At 42.9% G+C, this 20722-nt stretch overlaps 1 pseudogene; it reads right to left on the minus strand.

The window, feature by feature from the left end:
* Positions 1-2444: 2444 nt before the first annotated feature.
* Positions 2445-3411, minus strand: LOC100594945 (annotated as a pseudogene).
* Positions 3412-20722: the final 17311 nt, after the last annotated feature.

The raw sequence follows: 20722 nt of genomic DNA on the forward strand, positions 1-20722 counted from the left end.
AAAAAAGAAAGAAGTACCTTTATTTTTATTTATTTATTAATTTATTTTGAGATAGGCTCACTCTGTTACATGCTGGAGTGCAGCTCCACAGAAGTCTCAACCTCCCAGGCTCAAGTGATCCTCCTACCTCTGCCTCCCATGTAGCTAAGACTACAGGCATGTACTACTATGCCCAGCTAATTTTTAATTTTTTTGTAACTTTCTCGAGTTTAAATTGAAAAAATTTGTTTTTAAATTTTTTTGTAATTTTTAAAAACTTAATTTTGTAAAATTTAATTTTTTTTTTTTTTTTTTTTTTTTGAGACAGAGTCTCAGTCTGTCGCCCATGCTGGAGTGCAGTGGTGTGATCTCGGCTCACTGTAAGCTCCACCTCCGGAGTTCACGCGATTCTCCTGCCTCAGCCTACCGAGTAGCTGTGACTACAGGCACCCACCACCATGCCCGGCTTTTTTTTTTTTTTTTTTTTTGTATTTTTAGTAGAGACGGGGTTTCAATGTGTTAGCCAGGATGGTCTCGATCTCCTGACCTTGTGATCTGTCCCCATTGGCCTCCTAAAGTGCTGGGATTACAGGCATGAGCCACTGCGCCTGGTCAAAATTTAATTTTTAAATTTTCTGTGGGTCTCAGTATGTTGCCAAGGCTGGTCTCAAACTCCTGGGTTCAAGCAAGCCTCTTGCCTTGGCCTCCCAAAAGTGCTGGGATTACAGGTGCGAGCCAGCAGGCCCAGCCAGAGTATCTTTATTTTTTAAAATACTGACTAGTACCAACCAGACCTAATAAAGCTCAGCATTCTTTTTCATTTCTTGGCTCCCCACCCCTTTTCTCACAGTGGCATTGCCAAACCTTTTCTACTCTTCTTAAGCATTTGTGCTGGATTAATTCCCCATCCCTGTCTACTCTGCTCTGTGCCCTAGCTATCTGATCATACAGATTGCTACAACCTGGCTCCCTTGCCCTCTAGCTTCTAGATGGGTTCAGCTATTGGCTTTAGCTGAAATCCTGAGGGTGAGAGGAGAGTGAGGTCACATTATTTATTCCTGTAGCTCCCTCCCTGTCAGCTTCCTACAAATTGGCTATATCCCTTTATCTAAAGGCCACAGATCCCGTCTTCTTCAAAGCTTTCCCTGGGTCCCAGTGACTGCTTCCTCCTCTTGCTTCTTTGGGCTTAGGGATGGTACCAGTTACCTACTATTACTTGTTCTGGGGTAATTCATTATCTCTTATATTCTTCCTCATCTTTGCTCAAAATTCTATACAAAATCTTTTCAAATTCAAGTGTTCCATATCTTTTCTGTCGGGTTTACCACCAAGACAGCATTCAACTCCATCTTCTTCCATTCACTGTCAGCAAATGACCTTGCCTCATTCTTTATTTTTACATGAAAGGTTGAGGCCTTCCTCAAATGGCTGTACAACATCACTTCACTAAAAGTAGTCTACGTAGGGCCAGGTGCAGTGTCTCACACCTGTAATCCCAGCACTTTGGAAGGCCGAGGCAGGCAAATCACTTGAGGTCAGGAGTTCGAGACCAGCCTGGCCAACATGGTGAAATCCCACCTCTACTAAAAAATACAAAAACGAGCATGACGGTGGGCACCTGTAATCCCAACTACAGGGATTGCGAGGCGAGGAGGCTGAGGCAGGAGAATCGCTTGAACCCTGAGGCGGAGGTTGCAGTGAGCCGAGATTGTGCCACTGCACTCTAGCCTGGGTGACAGAGGGAGACTCCATCTCAAAAAAAAGTAGTCTACATAATGGCCTGCTCTCTCTTCTTGATCTCTCAGAGCACAGGACACAGCTCGTTCATGGCAGGGCACTACCCTGATTTCCTCTGACCTCTAAGGACATCTTTCCCTCGTTAGCTCTTCTCCCCTCTTGCATACCTTAACTCTGGATGCTGCTGAAGTCTCAAACCTTGGTTTGCCCTCATGACAAGTTTGTTTTTTAAACAAAGGTTTATCAATTTTTTACCACTTTATTACTTTTGTTCGGATAATTTTTCAAGCATATACTTGCTGTCCTAATCATTTAATTAAACTCCAGGCCTTTATCTCTTCGACCAGATGCTACATATTTTACATGGATTTCTAGTTGTCTCTTCAAACCCAGTATCACTTCATCCTTCCTCTCATTTTCCCTCCCGTTAGATTTTCTCCCATTATGTATTTTTCTTTTTTGGAATTCAGATTTATTGATTTCCATCGTATTGACTTTAAAAATGGCATGAAGCTGACTGCAAGAAAGGGAACTGGTCATTTTAAGTTAAAATTAAGCGAATGGTGAAAGTACATCACCTCTGGCTTCAGTCACCACCTCACCTTAGATTGAGTATAGATTTTTTGTGAACAAAGGTCTGCAACTCTGAAATCCAGGGATGCTGCAGGCCTCTCCCCACAATGTCCTTCGCTTTGGGTCAGTCTCCTGGGCTAGAGGTGAAAGTGCTTTCAAAAATACTGCTATTTCCCCAGCACAGTGTCTTTGATTGCATCCACATATTGAGTTCGAACCCAGTACACCCAGTAGGCAGTAGTAAGAGGCTTTCGTGGGGCCCAACTGAAACGCCATCATGTGGTAGTCTTCATTCCTTTGATCGGTTCACTGACTACATTTTTTATGGAGCCCACGGGCAATTTCTCAGCCCGCTCTTTAGTGGCAATCCACAGCTGGTGTTGTTCTAACTTTAAGGTGAATCTCACTTTTCCTCCGGACTTATTGTACATGCTGGACAGGGGTACCTTTAGTAGGTGCTCCTGGGCCCCCTTAACAGATGGCATCACATCTTTGGGTTTTCCTTTATCCGACACTTTCCTGTGTTGTTTCTGCCTGCAGAGAGGCTCCTTCTTGTTGTCTTCAGCCTTTGCATCCTGCTGCGCAGCATCTTTGGGTGTGTTTACTGCTAAAACATCATTGATGGTGGAGCCAACCACCATGATCTTGGCCCCACTGGTCACTTTTATTTCTCCCAATGTCTTATCCTCAGGGACGAGTCCCTTATACATGACTTTCTGTATGGCAGGCGGGAGACCTGTAATCGGTGGATCTTCTGTTTCAGTTCGGAGCCTGTGCTGTCCAGGGGGAACTTCACGTCGTGCTTGGTCTTGTTCCAGATGATCTTCAGGTCCACCAGCTCCCTGTCTGCGCTGCCGCCCGTGTCTTCGCCGTTGCTGACAGAAGCCTGGGACACGGGGTCCCCAGGGGCCTGGGCTGGGGCTGGCTGCTGGCTGCAGGCTGCAGGCTGCCTCCCGCGGTGCGGGAGTCCTCGGCCACCGTCCCTGCCCCCGCTCCCGCCGCGGCTTCGGCCTCCAAGCAGTTGAGGGGCCGGGCCAGCGCCTCTGTCGCCACGGTCTTAGCCTCGCTGTCCATGCCAGGTTCCTCCATGCCATCCGGGGCCCCGGCCGCTGCCATGATGATTGTGTACCAGATTTTCTCCCATTATGTATTTTTTCCAAGGGTAACTATGTTCTCTTTGGCTCAAGAGTTTAAAACATTGTAATTTTGCTTCTGATTTTTTTGAGACAGGGTCTCCCTCTGTCACCCGGGCCTGAGTACAGTGGCGTAATCATAGCTCACTGCAGCCTCGAACTCCTGGGCTCAAGTGATCCTCCTGTCTCAGCCTCCCGAAATGCTGGGTTTACAGATGTTAGTCACCATGTCCAACCGACATTATTTTTTTAATGTCTCTATTTTCTGTGCTCCTCCACTCCAATTACTTATTGCATTACACATTTTTTCTTAAACTTATTTCTCAGAGTTCTTTCTTTTCTTTCTCACTATTCTAATCAATGTTTTGTTTGTTTGTTTGTTTGTTTGTTTTTACCATAGGCCAAGATTATTTTCATAGTCAATTTGTCTTCAAATTCCAGGCTCCGCCTAGTCCTACACGAGAATTAATTTTTCTAGAATATTGCTAATATCATGCAGTTGTAGAATGTGGCTCCAATTAATTATAATTACGATGTCAACAACTAATTTTCATAGAATACTTGCCATATGTTGGGTGCTATACAATTTTTTATATGAATTAATTATTTTAATCATAAGAATCCTATAAATATACAATTATACATGCATTTGGAAGAATTTTAGAACATTAAGAAAACTCCCAGAGTCACCTAGCTACTGGTGGTACTAGGATGCAAACTGAGCTTGAAAAGAAAAGTTGTGCTCTTAATCTTTTTCCTATACTATATAAATCCCTCAACCTGACTTCCGAAGTGCTCCACAAACTGCTCCCCCGCATCATATAGTCCAATCTCAGCTTATGTTTCTCTCTACATCAAACAGAGGGAGAGTTTCCTAATGCACCATAAACACACCATACTCATTCCAGTTCTTTCCTTTTCCTTTTGCACTTGTAACTTTTTTCTCCTGTCATCTGATCAAATTCTCTTCTTGAGTTAAGGAATGGCTCCAGAATAGAATAAAGCCTTCATAAAATGCTATAGTTTTTTTTTTCCTCAGAGCCTATAAGACTACTTACTGTCTGCCCCACTCATTTTCACATTCACTCATGAAGTGCTTTGGATTTTTATTTACATCTAAAATTGGTGTGTATTCATCCCACAATTTGTTCATCCCACAAATTAATTGAACATTTTTATTTTTCAGGCCCTATATAAGGGCTGAGAATACAAAGATGGGTATAATTCAGTCTCTGAACTTAAAGAGTTTAATTCAAGGGGAAAGCAAAGGTGTAAACTAAAATAATATACTCTGATAAGTGATAATATTGGAAGGTGACATTGCAGTGATGCTTCACTCCAATAATTGCATGTCTGCAAATGTATTGAGGATAAGGGAGCCAGGTTTCTCACTGACAGAGAAACAAGTTACAATTAAAGAAAGGGAGAAAACTCTGGGAGTAATGTCACCCCAATAGCAAACAGCCCACTAGTGCCCAGTTGTTGGTTTAGAAACCAGCAGTTTTGCTTCACTTTATGATGGGGATACATCCTGAGAAATGCATCATTAAGCGATTTCATTGTGTGAGCATCAAAGAGTGCACTTACGCAAACCTTGATAGTATAGCCTACTGCACATCTAGGCTATATTGTATAGCTTGTTGCTTCTAGGCTGCAAACCTGTGCAGCTTGTTACTGTACTGAATACTGTAGGCAATCGTAACATAATGGTAAGTACCTATGTATCTAAACACATAAAATGGACAGTAAAAATATGGTATTATAATCTTATGGGACCACCATCCTATATGTGGTCTGTCATTAACAGAAACATCGTGTGGCATGTGATAGTACTTAATTGATCAGTCCTCTTTTGTGTAACCAGTTCCCCTAATTGCCACCAGCCTGTCACCCTGAGAATTCCTTCCTTACCCTGCTTGGGCTATGATTCCCTACTGTGGGCCACTATATTAGTCTGTTCTCACAGTACTATAAAGAACTACCTGAGACTTGGTAATTTATGAAGAAAAGAGGTTTAAGTGAATCAGTTCTGCAGGCTTAACAGGAGGCATGACTGGGATGCCTCAGGAAACCTACAATCATGGTGGAATATAAAGAGGAAGCAAGCAGCACCTACGTCACAAGGCAGCAGGAGAGAGAACGAAGTGCCACACACTTGAACCATCAGATGTCGTGAGAACTCATTATCATGTGAACAGCATGGGGGAAATCCACCCTCATGGTCCAATCACCTCCCACCAGGACCCTCCCTCAACACATGGGATTACAATTTGATGTGGGATTTGGGTGGAGACAGAGAGCCAAACCATATCATTCACTTCTTTACACACACACACACACACACACACACACACACACACACTCTTTGCTCCAGTCACTTCTTTACACACACACACTCTTTTCCTCCAATTGCTGGGGTTTCTTCAGCCTTAGCTGAATCACTCCCCAGCAGGGACCCCCTTTTCACCCCAGTGAGGTTTTGGCATCCCTTACGGGTTTCCTACTCACACTATGGGGACACACATCTTGCTGGGCCCCAGTCTAATAGGTTTTGGATTGAATTACTTGGGAAGTGAACAACTAAATAGAAGGGAACAAGAGAAGGAAAGAAGAGCATTTCTAATTTTAAAAATATATTATCAGTCACATTCCCTTTTTGTATTATACTTGAACATTTGTCTTTAATACAGATTTTTCCTGTGAGAGATTCCCAGAAATTGAATTACTGGGTCAAATGTTATAAACCAAATAATTTTTTACTTTCTACTCCTGCCAGCAATATAACATCACTGTCTATTTTATTCTAAACAGCTTTGAATGTTATATCTAATTTTAAAGGAATTTTTGTTAATTTGTCTTCTTTTTTATAAATTATTTTTGGCCATTTACATTTTAGGATTTTAATATTTTTAGGTGGATATGTTAATGATATTAACACTTAGCCATATTTATTGCAAAAAAGATTAATTTTTAAGCCATAACTAGCTTCTTTCGGTCATCCTGAATTTCTACTTACCTTTCTTTGCTGCCAATAAATTTTCAGGTAGGTGCACACTAAAGAGAATATTACTCTATGAAAACATGAAATTGGGAAAACAAGTGGCCTGTTATAAAGCCATTTAAATATATAGTATAGTTTTTAAAAATTAGTTATTTGTAGATCACTATTATCCTTTTTGTTTGATAGATTTAATTTTCTCAATTATTTTTTACTTTATATAATTCGAGGCTTTGGTGGTAATGTTATAGTACCAGTGAAATGAATTTTTCATCATTATAAAGTTTCTTTTATCTTTCATATATTATTCTAACCTTACAGTCTACTTTAACATAGTGATGCCAGTTTTCTTTTGGTTGGTATTTGCAAGATATAACATTCTTTAACCTTTTATTTTCAACCTTTCAGTATCCTTATGTTTTAGGTGGGTCTTTTGTTATAAGAATCAGGGCTGGGCGCAGTGGCTCATGCCTGTAATCCCAACACTTTGGGAGGCTGAGGCGGGTGGATCACCTGAGGTCAGGAGTTTGAGACCAGGCTGGCCAACATGGTGAAACCTTGTCTCTACTAAAAATACAAAAAAATTAGCTGGGCCTGGTGGCACGTGCCTGCAATCCAAGCTATTTGGGAGGCTGAGGCAGGAGAATTGCTTGAACCCAGGAGGTGGAGGTTTCAGTGAGCTGAGATTGCACCATTGCACTCCAGCCTGGGCAACAAGAGTGAAACTCCATCTCGAAAAAAAAAAAAAAAAAAGAAAAAGAATCAAGATCCTGGCAGGAAATAAACGGGCAATTGTATTAGTCCGTTTTCACACTGCTGATAAAGACATACCTGAGACTGAGAAAAAAAAGAGGTTTAATTGGACTTAACAGTTCCACATAGCTGGGGAGGCCTCAGAATCATGACGGGAGGCAAAAGGCACTTCTTACATGGGGGCACCAAGAGAAAATGAGGAAGATGTAAAAGCAAAAGCCCCTGATAAAACTATCAGACCTTGTGAGACTTATTCACTACCATGAGAACAGTATGGGGGAAACTGCCCCCATGATTCAAATTATCTCCCACTAAGTCCCTCCCACAACACGTGGGAACTATGGGAGTACAATTCAAGATGAGATTTGGGTGGGGACACAGAGCCAAGCCATATTAGCAATGCACACAAGATGTTAAATGAAAAGAGTTTAATGAAGGAATTCTTTAGAGAGCTATGGACAGCATTAAGGGAACCAATAAAAGATTTTGAGGCTGGGCGCGGTGGCTCAAGCCCGTAATCCCAGCACTTTGGGAGGCCGAGGCGGGCGGATCACGAGGTCAGGAGATTGAGACCACGGTGAAACCCCGTCTCTACTAAAAATACAAAAAAAATTAGCCGGGCGTGGTGGCGGGCGCCTGTAGTCCCAGCTGCTCGGAGAGGCTGAGGCAGGAGAATGGCGTGAACCCGGGAGGCGGAGCTTGCAGTGAGCTGAGATCGCACCACTGCACTCCAGCCTGGGCGACAGAGCAAGACTCCGTCTCAAAAAAAAAAAAAAAAAAAAAAAAAAGATTTTGAAATGCCCAACCATTAGTAACCAGGAAAGGCCTTTATATATGCAGCCCTGAAGGGTCAAAGAGGAGAGAGTATTACTGGAACCTAGCAAATGCTGTTGCTGGGAGAGGGGCCCCTGGCAAGTGGTGTGGTCTTACATAGAGATAACCACTGAAAAACTCTGGCCCAGCTGGGAGAGAAATTAGAAGAATTAATACCTTGGCTTCTGTTTCCTCCCACCCTGTGATCTTCTGCCACCATCTGCTATTGGCCAAACCCAACTAGAAGTTAAAGGACAAAGGAGCTCAGGCGAGCAGAGTACAGAGTGGGACACAAAGCCAGACAGAAGGGTGGAGAAGAGCCAGCACACATGGAGGCAGCTGATGGCTGGGTTTTATTGTTGTTATCCAGTCTAATCATTTACAAATTTTTAAATGGAGCATTTAGTCCATTTGCTTACATTTATTGAGATTACTAGTATATTTCTACCATCTTTTTGGGTATCATACTTTATCTGTTTTTCTTCTCCTGTCATGACTGCTTTTTGATTATTTGAGAAATTTTTCTCATTCCATTTCATTTCTATTATTTTAATGGTTACTTTAGAAATTTATTATATACTATCTTTAACTTTCTCCTAAACAACAGGAGGATCTTCGGAACATGTTTATTCTCATTATCCCTCCTCTGACATATGCAAACATTTTTCTTGGGTATTTTTAACCCAATAAGATATTATTTGTTGTTGTTTTATAGTCACTGGTAGATTTGCTAACTTTATTTACTCATCATTTATCCTTGCATCTTAGACTTTTCATCTTTCATCTCTTTCCCTCTTTCAATCTTTTGCAGTGCCCTCTATTGAGATGTATTAGTGATAAACTCTTTCCACCTTTCATTTCTTTTTTTTTTTTTTGAGACAGAGTCTCGCTCTGTCACCGAGGCTGGAGTGCAATGGCACAATCTCTGCTCACTGCGACCTCTGCCTCCCAGGCTGAAGTGATTCTCCTGCCTCAGCCTCCCAAGTAGCTGGGATTACAGGCGCTCACCACCACACGTGGCTAATTTTTGTATTTTTAGTAGAGACAGGGTTTCACCATGTTGGCCAGGCTGGTTTTGAACTCCTGACCTCAAATGATCTGCCTGCCTTGGGCTCCCAAAGTGCTGGGATTACAGATGTGAGCCACCACGCCTGGCCTGTCTTTTCTTGTTTCTAAAAATGTCTTAATTTTACCCGTATTATTGAATGACCTTTTTTTTGCCACATATATAACTCTAGGTTGACATCTTCGCAGATATTATTCTACGGTCTTCGGGCTTTCATACATTTTTGGGGTGGGGTGGGGTGGGGGGAGAAGGGTCTTGCTCTGCCACCCAGGCTGGTGTGCAGTGGCACAGTCTCAGCTCACTGTAGCCTCGACCTTCTGGGCTTAAGTGATTCTCTCGACTCAGCCTCCTGAGTAGCTGGGACTACAGGTGTGCACCACCATGCCTGGCTAATTTTTGTATTTTTTTTTTTTTTTAGAGTCAGGATCTCACCATGTTGCTCAGGCCAGTCTCAAACTCCTGAGCTCAAGTGATCTGCCTGCCTTGGCCTCCCAAAGTGCTGAGATTACAGGTATGAGCCACCACACCCAGCCCATGCATTTCTTGAGAAGTCTGCTATCAGCCTAATTGTCGCTCCTTGGAAGGACAGATTTTAAAATATTTTCTTTGTTTCTGGAATGTTGCGGTTTCACATGATATGTGTAGGTGTGGATTTCTTCTTATATATCCTGATGTAAATTGGGAATTCATGGATTATTCTTAAACTATTGATTCGTACCTTTCCATTGGTTCATAAAAATTATCAGATCTTATGTCTTAAAATATTGCTTCTGACTCACTTGTACTCTCTCCTTTTTGGAACTTTGCATAAGTATATATGGGAGCTTTCTTTCCATCCTCCATTTTGTTTAACCCCTTTCATATCTTCCATCATTTTGACTATGCTGCATTCTATATAATTTCCTCAGGTCTGCCTTCCAGTTCATGGGTTTTTTGTTTTGTTTTGTTTTTTTTGAGACAGAGTATTGCTCTGTCACCCAGGTTGGAGTGCAGTGGTGTGATCTTGGCTCACTGCAACCTCTGCCTTCCAGGTTCAGGCGATTCTCAAGCCTTGGCCTCCTGAGTAGCTGGGATTACAGGCGCCCACCACCACACCTGGCTAATTTTTGTATTTTTAGCAGAGACGGGGTTTCACTGTGTTGGCCAGGCTGGTCTCAAACTCTCGACCTCAGGTGATTCATCCACCTCAGCCTCCCAAAGTGTTGGGATTACAGGCGTGAGCCGCTGTGCCTGGCCTCAATTCATATTTTTAAACACTTCTTTTATTCCTTTACATTGTTATGGGCTGCATGTTTGTGTTTTTGTCTCCCCACTCCCAAATTAATATGTTGAAATCCTAACCCCCAATATGATGATATTAGGAATGTCTACGGAAGGCATGCAAACTAACTTCTCTAATTTCTCATGGCTTATTCACAAGAGTGGTCACCCCCCACTTTTTACAAGTCAGCAGCACTTATTAGGTACTATCTTACTTATGTTGTATCCTGCCTGCTTCCAAAGGGCATTTCAGGATGCTTACAGGGAATACACTTCATCAACATGAACCATCCTGTTTTGTTGAAGTTTTGGGTCTCATTGCTCATCACTGTGAAGGAGCAAAAAGCCAGGGTTGATCAACTGGACCAAGCTGGTGTTCTACACCATCAACTTGCCCAGTGAAGCAGATGGAGACCTGGTGTCTTCAAGTAGCAGCATCCAGCATTTGAGTGAATCAAGTCCAGGAATTCACTTTGTTTATCCTATTTCACCGAGTCATTTTTCTAAAGGGGCAATTGGTAAGCGAAATAAATCTTTCTATAAATGGAAGAAACATGGGGAGGAATTTTCAAATTCATAATTATGAAGACTTCTTTACAGATTTATCCAAAGACTTTCTTCCTAACTTTAAAATTTTTAAATTATATGTGAAGTACCTGGGTTTAAGCCATTCTCCTGCCTCAGCCTCCCAAGTAGCTGGGATTACAGGTGTGTTCCACGGCCGGCTAATTTTTGTATTTTTAATAGAGACGAGGTTTCACCGTGTTGGCCAGGCCAGTCTCGAACTCCTGACCTCAGGTGATCTGCCCATCTTGGCCTCCCAAAGTGCTGGGGTTACAGGCATGAGCCACCATGCCCGGCCTCTGGAGGCCTTTTCTTTGTGGTTCTGGAAAGTGTGGAGGGGAGCAAGTCTAACTCTAGGCATCTCCACACATCTCTTTCTGTGTTCTTCCCTGTATTAGTCAGCAGAGGCTCTGCTGTGTTGCAGCAGTGATCAAATTAAAACCTCACTCAACTCACTCATGCAAAGTCAGCTATAGGGACAGCAGCTTTCCAGGGAAGCTCCCTTCCGAGTGGTAATGGAGGGATACAGGTTGTGTCCATCTTAATGGCTACTGTACATGGAACACAGGCTTTCAGGGACACTGAAGCAGGGAATGAACTCACACATGCTCTTAACTGCCATAGGCTGGAAATGACACACATCACTTTTACTCCCAGCTCACTGGCTAGAGCTCATCACACGGCCCCAGCTTAACTTCAAAGGAGGTGCTAGGGCATCTTCCTTTGTGTCCAGGGAGAAGAGGAAAACCTCTTATGATGAGCACTAGTAAGTTTCTACCATATTCCCACTCCTCTAATATTCACCCATGCACCCATGCAGTGATGACCCCAAGGTCTTCAGCTTGTTTATAACTATCTCTGTACCCATTCCTGAGGACTAACCCTAGCAGTAATGAGACAAGATAATTCCCTTGACCTTGATCCCCTTCATGGATGGGAACTTGAGTGGCTCGTTTCACTCAGCCCACTGTTGGCCACTCCTCATGAGAGGGGGTGTACAAGCAAGCAAGTGCAGGAACCAGAGGGAGCAAATGCTGGAACTGGCTGATCACTCCTCTCTGGCAGGAGCAGGCTCTGTGTGAGCCCTGCAGCAGCATCCAAACCCCTGCCCTGGGTTCTTGTCCAGCATCCAGGAAGAATCAGGTCACACAAACAGATTGAAGGGTAGTGTATGTGGAAGATTTTATTGGTTGATAAAATTGGCTCTCAGCAGGATGGGGAATTGGAAAGGGTATGGTGTGGGACCATTCCCTGAGGCCGCACTGTGTGAAGTTAGCCCTTTATCAGTAGCCTCCCATGCTCAGTTGCTGCTTCTCTGATCACGGCTCAGCCGCTTATATGCCTGACCCTCAGCAGCTTGTGTTGCTCTGCCAGCTGAAGTCTTTTTATGGGCACAGGATAGGGGTGTAGCAGGCCAAAAAGGCAACATTTGGGTGGAAAAATGGGGTCAGCTGTTTTTACTTAGGACTGCAGTGTTCCAGGCTTAAGGGTGGGGTTTAGCCGGGAGCCCAGCCATTCTGTATCAGTAAGTTCTCTGAGACAAGTTAGAGGCTAAGAAAGGAGAGGGTTTGGAGAGTGAGGATGAAATACGGAAGGGATCTAAGTCTTTCAGTTGGTAAGATTCCCACACTAGAGAAGGAAGAAGCCAGCAGGAACCAACTTTCCTTTCCCCAAACCTATTTACCATCTGACCTGCAGTGGTATGATAGATTGTGAAACTGCCTTTGCAAAATTATAACTGAGGAAATTATGACAGTGAAAGAAATCAGACCTAGCCAACTCTATCTTGCTTCTAACCCTTAAGCTGTCCTTATTCATTCCTGGGTGGGTGTAGGCCGAACTAACTTTGGGACGGAATTCAGTTCATGCTTTGACTACAAAACAAAATTGATAACAGCCCTTTGCGGAAAAGATCCTCTTCTTGCCTGGGATCCAGTCTGCCTTTGCAGAAATAACAAATTAGCTACAAGGTTAGAAATTACAATTTAGGGGTCATGCAGCCCCTGTCTCCAAGAGTCTGAACCTCCCCAAATTGTTCCTGGGGATAATATCACTATTTTAAAACCCAAGATCAATGCTTGAGATATTTTGCAGACCCTGCACTTGATGGATCAGCTGACACCACCCAGACCGCTAATCTTCTGCCCAACAAGTTCTGCCATCATACCCAGGAACAAAAGACATTAAGAAAACCTAACTTTGACCCACTATGATTCCATCTCTGACCTGACTAATCAGCACTCCCCACTTCCCAAGCCCCTACCTGCCAAATTATCTTTAGAAACTCTGATCCCCAAATGCTCAGGGAGACTGATTTGAGTAATAATAAAAACAGCCGGCTCTGCATAAATTACTCTTTTACCATTGCAATTCTCCTGTCTTGATAAATTGACTCTGTCTAGGCAGTGGGCAGGGTAAACCATTGGGCCTTTACAGTGGGGTAGTGGAACTCCCCATCTGACCTTGCCACTGTGTAATGAGGAGGTCCTGGGGATATGAGCCCAAGGTGGTTTGGGTCAGTTTACTTTTATACATTTTAGGGAGACATGAAACGTCAATCAATATGTGTAAGATGTATATTGGTTCAGTCCAGAAAGGTAATGAGGATGGTGGAGGAGTTCTCGCCCATGAGCATCAATTTCCTTTTCCTCCCCAAGATTTACAGAGGTAAAACTGACAAAAAAAAGTCCAGATATTTAAAGCATGTAATGATTTGACATGCATACATGTTGTGAAATAATTACCACAAAGTAATTGACATATCCATAAGCTTACATAATTACCTTTTTATTTTAGGGGTGACACAAGATTGATTCTCAGCAAATTTCAAGTATATAATGTATTACTGTTAACTATAGTCATCATGCTGTACATTAGGTCTCCAGAACTTATTCATCCTGCAGAACTGAAACTTTGTTGCCCTTTAACCAACACTTCCCTGTTTCCCCAAACCCTCAGCCCTTGGTGACCACTCATCTACTCTCTATTTCAATAAATGCAACTTTTTAGCTTCCACATGTAAGTGATGTGAAAAGAAAAGAAATCTTGGACTTATCACTAAGCCAGAGGGAAAAGTCAAGCTGGGAACTGCATCGGGCAAACCTGCCTCCCATTTTATTACTAAGTAAGATAGCTACGAAGATAAAAAGCTAAATACTTCCCTCACAATTTCCCCACAAGGAAATTACCTGTGGGCCACCAGGTCTTTACCCTAAAACAGATCTGTTGAATTTCACCTTGGCAATGTAAATTGATGGCTTATCTTCACAGGAGCAAGAAAAAGGACCGAACTCAAAGGCATCCCTCTGCTCACCTGAGATGAATGCCTGTCTGATTTGCCTCCTCTGTCCCATTGTTTATGTAAAAATCCAGATTCACTGAGCCAGACTAAGGCTTAAATGACAATTCCTCTCCCCCTCTCACACATAAGTTGTGTATTCACTGAAAGGCTCATCAAAATCCCAAAAGAATGCAACCATTTGTTTCCTGTCTACCTATAACTTAGAACCCCTCCCCACTTCAAGTTGTCCTACCTTTCCGGACTGAACAAATATACATCTTACACATATTGGTTGATGTTTCATGTCTCCCTAAAATGTATAAAAGTAAATTGTACCCAAACCACCTTGGGCTCATATACCCAGGACCTCCTGAGGCTGTGTCACAGGTATGTCCTTAACCTTGGCAAAATAAGCTTTCTAAATTGATTGAGACAGGTCTTAGATACTTTTGGGTTAACAGTGATATCATACGACATTTATCTTTTTGTGACTGGCTTGTTTCACTCAGCAGAATGTCCTCTAGGTTCATTCACGTTGCTGCAAATGGCAGGATTCCCTTCTCTTCTAAGGCTGGAAAATATTCCACTTGTGTGTATTCCAACATGTATTCATTTGCATTCATATATAAGTATATATATTCATTCATCTGTTGATGGACACTTAGGTTGACTCTGTGTCTTGGCTATTATGAATAATGCTTCAGTGAACATGGGATTGCTGCTATCTCTTCAAGATAGTGATTTAATTTCTTTTGCATATATACCCAGAAGTAGAACTGCTCAATCATATGGTAGTCACATTTTCAGTTTCTTGAGGAAACTCCATAGTCTAGAATAGCTGTACTAATTTACATTCCTGCCAACAGTGTTCAAGGGTTCCCTTTTCTCCACATCCTTGCCAATAAATGTTATCTTTTGAGCCTCAATATCTGAAGAGGGGAATCTGATTTCTAGCTAGTCCCTGAGACAATAAACAACAATGTAGGGAATTTTGGGAAATAGGGAAGATTTATCTTTTGTTTGTTTGTTTGTTTTTGAGATGGAGTCTCTCACTGTTGCCCAGGCTGTAGTGCAATGGCACGATCTCCACTCACTGCAAGCTCCGCCTCCCAGGTTCAAGCAATTCTCCTGCCTCAGCCTCCCGAGTAGCTGGGATTACAGGCACCTGCCACCACGCCCGGCTAATTTTTTGTATTTTTAGTAGAAACGGGGTTTCACTATGTTGGCCAGGCTGGTCTTGAACTCCTGACCTTGTGATCCGCTCCCCTCGGCCTCCCAAAGTGCTGGGATTACAGGCGTGAGCCACCGTGCCCAGCTGGGAAGATTTATCTTTAGAGGTCTATGAATATTCTGTTTATTTGCTTCCAGAGTATCTTATACCTATTTATCTCCACCTCCCCCATGCCAGTTTTTCCTCCCACATCACATATGTAGTTATTTACACTCAGAGTGCAAATACAAACACACATGCAGAGTCAACTTCAGAAACTCTCTTTCTAAATTGTTTTACTTTTTCCACCAAGTCCAAACTTCCTCAGCTCTGATGGAGCCAGATGATTATTCATGAGGCAAATACTTGGTATAATTCATGGTTATGAAAGTATTTATTGATTCATAGTTAATATATATGTAATTGATGAGCAAATGTTTTTTATTAGGCTATTAATTTCATTACGAGTGTTTGGGCTTATATATCCTATGCAAAAAGATCTTTGTGCTTTTCTCGTTGGTCTCTATTCCCCAATTTTCTGATTTCATACCTTCAGTATACCACAATATTTTGAGCAACCTATCCCTCTCCCTCCAAAAAATAGGGCTCCTTGGACATAATCCAGTTCCCCACTCTGTGGACATGCATGGTTCCCTGAAGATTATAGACAGAGAGAAAGTGGTTGCCGCACAGTTTCTCTAAGTTTAGGAGAAAGTTTGATGAAATCCACAGTGTTAAAGAGGCATTCAGAGGGCTCCGTGCTCTCTCACTGAAGCAACATGGTTACTTTGAAGCAAGCAATACCTTATGAGACTCCAACCTCAGTTCCCTTCTGCCTTTCCTCTATGTATATCTATACCAAATGAGGCCAATTTTTTCATGTGCATTAAGGCAGATATGCAAAAATAGCTCATCTTAGGATCCTTTTCCCTATCCTCAGCAGGGTGTGCCAAGCCCAATATCTCAGTATTCTAAGATTCCAGAAACATGTTCTGTAAACATCAGAACTTCCAGACTTCTGTCTTCAGCAGGAAGGTGCTCTGCCTCCTGAGCTCAAGCGATTCTCCTGCCTCAGCCTCCCAAGCCTGGGATTACAGGCATGTGCCACCACGCCTGGCAAATTTTGGTATTTTTAGTAGAGACGGGGTTTCATCATGTTTGTCAGGCTGGTCCTGAACTTCTGACCTCAGGCGATCTACTGGCCTCGGCCTCCCAAAGTGCTGGGATTACAGTTGTGAGCCATAGTGCCTGGCCAAAATTTTTTTTTTTAATTAGCTGGGTGTTGTGGTGCATGCCTGTATTACTAGCTACTCAGGAAGCTGAGGCAGGAGGATCCCTTCAGCCCAGGAGAGTAAAGGTTGCAATGAAGTTTTTTCTTCTCTTTTCTCTCTATCTTTTTTTTTTTTTTTTTTTTTTTTTTTGAGACAGAGTCTCGGTCTGTTGCCCAGGCTGGAGTGCAGTGGCGTAATCTCAGCTCACTGCAACCTCCACTTCCTGGGTTCAAGCAATTCTCCTGCCTCAGCCTCCCAAGTAGCTGGGATTACAGGCACTCCATGCCTGGCTAATTTTGTATTTTTAGTAGACGGGGGTTTCACCATGTTGGCCAGGCTGGTCTTGAACTCATGACCTCAGGTGATCAGCCCACCTCAGCCTCCCAAAGTACTGGGATTACAGGCATGAGCCAACGTGCCCGGCCAAAAACATTTAACATAAAAAGTATGAAAGATATCGTTACTCTGAAGTAAAACAGACCACTTAAGGATTTATTATTCCTCTTTCCCAACACTGTGGGACCTTTGAGAGGTCCAGTGACTTCACTTGGGCCCCCAATAAGAGAGGTGTAAGGCTAGGATGTCTGGGTTCTCAAGCTACTCTTTTGACCACAAGATCACACTTCCTTCCTCTTTTACACTGGTTTGCAGAAAAGAATATATTATAGAAGCAGCTGGGGTGGTAACACAGAGTATGATGGAAAACATCACAATGTTATTTAGCAAGAGTAAAAAATAAAATCTGAATTTACATGGCTTTTTTAAGAAATTGTTTTATAGATTTGGTAAGTAGCTCTCAATATGTAATTTCAATAAATGAAACAATTTATTACAAACCTACCATATGTTAGGCACGGTGATCAGTACTGGAGATACAAAGAATATGCAAAATGAAGTTCCCACTATCACGTATTAAAAAGAAGAACAATGAACCACAGTGTGCTGGACATTATTGTTGCCTAGCCCAGATCCCCCTTACAGCTGGGCCATTCATCCTTCAGCTGCTCAAGTGCCTGGGCCAACAGCTTATAGCTGTGACTTTCTCCAGAGGCTTGACTTTGGCTAAATGGACCCACCTCACTGGAGACTCCTGAGGCATTATACCCCCCTCCTCTCCAAGGGTGACCAAGGGTCAGCTTGTTTCTACTCTCCAACACTCTTCCCTCCCACTCCAGACTTTTCCTGGAACCATATCCTTGCTCAGCTCCTTTTTATCTTGCTCTTCCCTTTCCTTACAGATTTTTTTCTAAAGAGCATTCGCTCAAAGTACAAACACTAGAACCCCTTCCTGAGGCTCTGCTTCTACAAAACCCAACCTAAGACAAGGAGTGTTGCTGTAAGTCACAGATAAGTCTCCTAGACACATTTTCTAGGGAAGGATCTGTAACAGGTCTGTAAAAGTTTTTATATGCCCCAATATTTCCTATTGAGACAGGATGTTTCCTTGATCTCCTTGACCCCTTTGTGGGCAGGAACTAGAGTGGCTTATTTCACTCAGCCTGCAGTCCATGAACGTCTAAGTGTTAACAGCTCAGTGAAGGGTCAGGGTGACAGCCTCCTGCACCTGCCATTTTTGACACCCGAGTTCTTGTTCAGTGTCCAGGAAGAATCAGGTCACATGAACTATGTGAAGGATGATGAATGTGGAAGACTTTATTGAGCAGCGGAAGTGGCTGTCGGTGGAGGGGGAGCTGGAATGGGGATGGTGCGGGAAGAAGGTCATCTTTCCCTGAAGCCCAGCTGTCTCTGGCTGGGCTCCCCTCTGAAATCACACCATCTGAAGCTAGCCACATTTATCCGTAGTCTCTAACGCTCAGTTGCTGCTTCTCTGCTCGCCTCTCAGCAGCTTGTATCCCTGAGGGTCAGCTGCTTGTGTTGCTCTTTTCTTCTTTTTTTTCCTGCCAGCTGGTCTGGTTTTACGGGCACAGGGTAGGGGACGGGGTGGGCTGAAAATACAGTCAATTGGGTGGAGAAATGGGGTCAGCTGCTTCCACTTAGGGCTGAGGTTCCAGGCTTGAGGGTGGAGTTTAGCTGGGAGCCCAGCCCTTATGTATCAGGGTCAGCTGTTTTCACTTAGGGCTGAGGTTCCCTGCTTGAGGGTGGGTTGGGGGGGTGGGGGGGTGGGGTTAGCCAGGAACCCAGCTGTTCTGTATCACTATTATCTAAAGGACATTTAACATGTTTGAGCTATCTCACACCTTCTCTATCTTTTCTTCTAAAGACTGAGCAATCCAGTTTTTAAAACTTTTTTTCTTTTTAATTTTTGTCGGTATGTACTAGGTTAATATATTTATGGGGTACATTAGATACTTTGATACAGGCATGCAACGCAGCATAATCACGTCATGGTAAATGGGGTAACCATACCCTCAAGCGCTTATCCTTTGTGTTACAAACAACCCAATTACACTTTTAGTTATTTTAAAATATACAATTAAATTATTATTGACTATAGTCACTGTGTTGTGCTATCAAATACTAGGTCTTATTCTTTTTTTTTTTTTTTTTTTTCTGAGATGGAGTCTCACTCTGTCACCTAGGCTGGAGTACAGCGGTGGCATTTTGGCTCACTGCAAGCTCCACCTCCCGGGTTCACACCACTCTCCTGCCTCAGCCTCCCGAGTAGCTGGGACTACAGGCACCCGCCACCACGCCCGGCTAATTTTTTGTATTTTTAGTAGAGATGGGGTTTCACCGTGTTAGCCAGGATGGTCTGGATCTCCTGACCTCGTGATCCGCCCACCTTGGCCTCCCAAAGTGCTGGGATTACAGGCATGAGCCACTGCATCCGGCCCAGGTCTTATTCTTTCTATGTTTTTGTACTCATTAACTATCCCCACTCCCTACCCACCCCCACTAACCCTTCCCAGCCTCTAGAAACCGTCCTTCTACTGTCTAGCTCCATGAGTTCAATTGTTATAATTTTTAGCTCCCACACATAAGTGAGAACATGTAAAATTTGTCTTTCTGTGCCTGGCTTATTTCACTTAATATAATGATCCCCCAGTTCCATCCATGTTGCTGCAAATGACAGGATCTCATAATTTTTTATGGCTGAATAGTACTCCATTGTGTACCACATTTTTCTTTATTCATTTGTCTGTTGATGGACACTTAGGTTGCTTCCAAATCTCGGCTATGGTGAACAGTACTGCACTAAACATGAGAGTACAGATATCTCTTCAATATCCTGATTTCCTTTCTTTTGGGTATATACGTAGCAGAGGAATTGCTGGATTGTAGGGTAGCTCTACTTTTCATTTTTTGAAAAACCTCCACACTGTTCTCTATAGTGACTGTACTAATTAATATTCCCACCAACAGTGTACAATGGTTTGTTCCCTTTTCTCCACATCCTCGCTAACATTTGTTATTGCCTGTCTTTTGTATATAAGCCATTTTATCTGACGATCAATGATGTTGAGCACCTTTTCACATACCCATTTGCCATTTTTATGTCTTCTTTTGAGAGATGTCTATTCAGATCTTTTGCCTTTTTTTTTGTTTTTTTGAGATGGAATGTTGCTTTGTCGCCAGGCTGGAGTGCAGTGGCAGGATCTCGGCTCACTGCAAACTGCCTCCCGGGTTCAAGTAATTCTTCTGCCTCAGCCTCTCGAATAGCTGGGACTACCGGCGCACGCCACCATGCCCGGCTAATTGTTGTATTTTTAGTAGAGACAGGGTTTCACCACATTGGCCAGGATTGTCTCCATCTCTTGACCTCGTGATCCACCTGCCTCGGCCTCCCAAAGTACTGGGATTACAGGTGTGAGCCACCATGACCAGCCCTTTCGCCCATTTAAAAATAACATTATTAGGTTTTTTTTTTTCCTATAGAGTTGTTTGAGCTCCTTATACATTCTGGTTATTAATCTCTTGTCAGATTAGTAGTTTGCAGATGTTTTCTTCCATTCTGTTGGTTGTCTCTTCACTTTGTTGTTTCCACTTCTGTGCAGAGGCTTTTTAACTTGTTGTGATACCATTTGTCCATTTTTGCTTTGATTGCCTATGCTTATGGGGTATTACTCAAGAACTATATGCCCAGACCAATGTATTGGAGAGTTTCCCCAATGTCTTCTCTTAGT

Source organism: Nomascus leucogenys, chromosome 9, assembly GCF_006542625.1.
Source record: "Nomascus leucogenys isolate Asia chromosome 9, Asia_NLE_v1, whole genome shotgun sequence".
Classification (NCBI taxonomy): domain Eukaryota; kingdom Metazoa; phylum Chordata; class Mammalia; order Primates; family Hylobatidae; genus Nomascus; species Nomascus leucogenys.